The 4,294-nt window shown below is 47.6% G+C and overlaps 1 long non-coding RNA gene across 1 annotated transcript; it reads left to right on the top strand.

The window, feature by feature from the left end:
- Window positions 1–3,173: 3,173 nt before the first annotated feature.
- Window positions 3,174–4,066, top strand: LOC125096886 (uncharacterized). The gene is made up of 2 exons (XR_007126426.1): window positions 3,174–3,325; window positions 3,957–4,066. It is a non-coding gene; the product is annotated as an uncharacterized LOC125096886 (long non-coding RNA).
- Window positions 4,067–4,294: the final 228 nt, after the last annotated feature.

The raw sequence follows: 4,294 nt of genomic DNA on the forward strand, positions 1-4,294 counted from the left end.
GAGAATGAGTAAATAAGTGAGAAATTTATAAATGGGAGGTGGGACAGGCCGGATTTTGATAAGAGGGACAAAAACATTCATGAAAATCCCAGGTTTCAATATGAGCTACTGGGTAGATGTCAGTGCCACTACTGAGATGGAGAATTATCTTATTTGGGGAGGAGAAACATTTAGGTTGAAGAGTTTCTCAGACATTCAGGTGGCAATGACAGACAGGTAGTGTAATAGTGCTATAGCGAGCAGCATGGAGAGGTCTGATTGTAGATATAAAATTGAGAGCCAAAGCAGAGACGCAATAAGATGGTCAAACTGTGTCATAAGGCCTAATTGAGGCAATAATGGTAAATGTAGAGGGAAAATGGATAAATTGAAGCAGAAGACCAAACCCTACTTCCACTGTACTTTGAGGGTACTATTAAGAATCCTTTTCTCTTCCCCAGGCTGACCCTTTCTCAACTTGCTTAAATCATCATTTAGTTTTTTCTACAACAGGCACTTTTATTATAGCATATTCCTACCTAGTTAAACTTCGTCATCTAATTCAGCTTCCATTTAGTCCTGCTCCGCTTCCACTTGTGTTTTTATATTTACTTCTCTAAGTGCTGAGACACTTGTGGGATCTAAGAAATGGTGGTTGCCTCTACTTCCCAAAGTGAGTTATAGGACCAGCATCAATAATATTGATGTGAAAAATGTTAGGGTTTGGCAGCAAACAATCAAGAAAGAATTCTTGAGATGTCTTTGTGGGAAAAAAAAAAGTTTTATTAAAGCACAGGAACGGACTTGTTGGCAGAAAGAGTTGTACTGGGGTTGTGAGATGTGGCTGATTATATACTTTCAAGTTTGGAGGGAGTTAGGGATAGTTTAAGTCTTTCAGAAATTTGGAAGCAAGGCTTCCAAAGACCTAGAGAGGCTAGCTGTTGTTAGGAAAAGGTCATTTACTATACTGTCCAGTAAAACTTTAGTCATGAGACCCTTTAGATACGTATCAGTGAGTGATATGCTTGGAGGATGATTGCTAACATATCTTGGTGGGGGTGGATAGAGATAAAGGAAGTTTCCAAAGGAATTTTTGAGTTAAAGGTGACTTACAGGATCCTGGCTGTCAGGCTAATGTCAAACTAATGTTGTCTTTCACCACTAGCAAAGTATTAACATCAAAGCAGCTATACTTCTGGTCTCTCAAGTACTTGTCAATGGGCTTTAAGTTGGAAGGAAGTTTAACTTTTTTCTATGTTTCTGTTATCTTTGTTCCCCATTGTAAAGTTTTTCCAGCGAGATAAACAGAACACCAGGCAAAGTGGGTGCAAGGCAAGATTTATTAAAGGCACTCTCCGGCGAAGTTTCAGGGCTCAGGAGAAGGGGAGCCAGGAAAGTTGCGCCGGGAGGAGGTAGGCACTCTCCGGTGGGGTTCTGCGACTCTGGAAAGCAGAGTGGCGGAAGTCGCGCCTAAGGCAGGGGGAGGGGCTTTTAAGGGGTCTCCAGGGGAGCTCAGGGGTCTTTTGGCAAGTTTCCCTTATTCGGATATTTCGCCTGCTCGTCGGGGTCCCATTGGTCCACTGGAGCCCGGGGGGGGTCTCAGATTCCTGCTTGGGCCTTTGTTCTCCTGTCTGAGCTCAGGTCTGGTGGCGGAAAATTTCGCCATCTTAAGTAGCCCTTTCTGCCAGCCCAACACCCATCAAGTATCATCTGGGAACTTGTCAGAAATACAAGTTCTCTGGCACCACCTGACACGTACAGAATCCGAAATTAGTCATCCCTATTACAGCAAATCTTCTTGGGGATTTTAATGTGTCTTAAATTTGAGAATTTCTGCTCTGGATACCTAACCTACTCCCATTTCAGCAGATGGGGAAAGAACACTCCTTTCTTTTGGTTTTAGCAGCTAGAACCACTCCTTAAGTATTATTGAATTTGTATCCTACTTCAAAGTTTTCTTTGTTGTGTGTTTTTTAAGTAGGCTCCACACTGGGAGCCTTGGGCTTGAACTCACCATCCTGAGATCAAGACCTGAGCTGAAATCAGGAGTTGGAGGCTTAACTGACAGCCACTGTCATCAGCACGCTATGAATGCACACACACAAGATGTGTCTTTCCACAATGTCAGCTTTATTCAATCATAAAACAAAGTTAAATCACAATTATAAAGCAGGTTCAGGATTCCAAACTCAATATCTCACCATGTGATTGATTACACTTGGCTTCTTACACAGCACACAGAGGAGAGCATAAGACAAACCATACAACAAACAAGATAATAAAAAAGTGTAGGAAGTCAATGAACTAAATGCTAAGTTAGTCTGGGGCACATAGTTGAGATAGGGCCTCTTCTGGTCTGGCCAGCTCTCAGCACTTACTGCTTATTATGCTCAAGCAGTGAGGATCTTGGTTCTCTGTGTGGAGATGAATCCTGCACAGCCTTGGGCGGCAGTTGCCTTTTTGAAGTGGTCAGATATAGAGGGGTCAGGTCTGAAGAATCGAATCTGACAGTTTGCTGCCAAAATCCTCCCCTTTTTAAAGGGATTTAATAGGTCTTGGGCCCCAGGAGACTTCCTTTGGTTCTGCTCATTATCAGTTCTTGGTGTCAGCTGACCACTGGTCCTAGCGATAACTGTAGTAACTTTAACTGCTGTGTCATTACTTGACACAGGCCCCTGCTGGACATGAGAGACTCCATTTTGATCTCTAGACACATTCAGAGGCCCCTCGAGTTTTTAAGGTCAGTTGTTGCTTGACAAAACAGACTGCCTAAGAACTTTATTTGAAAAACTCCTGGAGTCTGACCCTCCCTCCTGTCCGCCCCCGCCCCATCCCTACCCTCCCGCCCCCCCCCCCGCCCCCTCCCAACCCCCCCTGCCAAAAACCCGCCCAGCATCTCTCCAACCAGTAACTCCATGGGCAGCAATGCAGCCCGTCCAGCGCTCACTCCGCTAAATCCCGAGCCTCAGGGATAAGTGCCATGAGCAGCGGAGCACCCCTTTCCATACTCAGAAAGGTGGTGAACACTGACTACGGGGATCACAACCCCACCATATTAAGTCTGTGGAGTCAAGAGGCTGAAAGGTCCCGCCCCATACCCGAACGTCCTCCAATCACAACGCAGGCGTGGCGCACGGAGCCGGGAGGGGAGGGCGCCGGCCAAATCCCGTCCCCTTGTCCCAGCGCCAGCCAATTGCTGCGCGCTATACGCCGCGCCCTGAGCGCTCGGAGACTGGCAGCCTTCCGGCCCCTGGACGAAGAGGCGCGACTTTGGGGGATCCTGAGCGCGTGGGCGCCTGCGGTGTGCCTAGAGATGCCCCACAGAGGTATCTGTAGTGGACGGAAGGTAAGGAAGTTATGGGTTGGGAACCTGCGTGAGACCAGGCCCGCTGTTATTCCTGGTCACTCTGGAGCCCTCCCGCCACCCCCCGCGCCAGCCTGTCTCCACTCCCCTCTCTTCCCATGGGCCGGGCAGACGGGGCGCAAAGGAGCGCGGGTGCTGGGTCCTCAGGCTGGTAGGGTTGAGAGGTGGTGCTGTGTAGACGGTGATCTTTTCGCTAGGCTGCGGCAGGTTTTCGGTGAACAGATAGAACAAGCGTTGCGGTTTGCCTCTTCTGAGGTCTGTTTCTTGCCCAGGGTGGCGGACTGAGTCCTCCGCGGGCGGTCGAGGGCGCCTTCCCAGTGGGATGGAAGGGCCTGAAGAATAACCGCCGCGTCCGCGGAGGGGAGAGCCACTTCCCTGGGAAGGGGAAGAGGTGACGGAATGAGTGAGCAGGAGTTGAATCTGGAACTAGCGTGTGAAATATATTTACCCTCGCTAGTGTTTGGCATTGTCTATTTTGACTGTCGTGTAACACTCGAAGACAGCGGTGGATATTGCAATGGATGTGCCATTCCCCCGCCCCAGATATCTCTGTTGCCACACTTTTCCTTTCTATGCTAAAGTGTTTCTGATTCTTCTATTCCTGGGTCAGTAGGAGAGGAGTCCGAGTCCGAAGCTAACCGCGGCCAAACTGTGTATACCAACTTACACCACAGTGTCTGGAAATACTACATTAATGATATTTAGATGATTGTACCTGTATTTGTGAGTACACCCTTTTCTCCTCTGAATTGTGTTTGTCTTGGCATTCACGTGTCCATTACCTTTGTAAGCTGTTTCTAAGGTTCCTTGCTCAGAAACATGGTTGTCTGCAGCATACTAAAACAAAATTTTGAAAGCAAACACTGTGCTTCCTTTTTTTTTCCTCCAAGAGAGAGCATTCCATTAGTGGGGAGGACCAGAGAGAAGGGAGAGATAGTGTTGTTTTTGTTT

The sequence above is a fragment of the Lutra lutra genome, chromosome 4, assembly GCF_902655055.1.
Source record: "Lutra lutra chromosome 4, mLutLut1.2, whole genome shotgun sequence".
Lineage (NCBI taxonomy): Eukaryota > Metazoa > Chordata > Mammalia > Carnivora > Mustelidae > Lutra > Lutra lutra.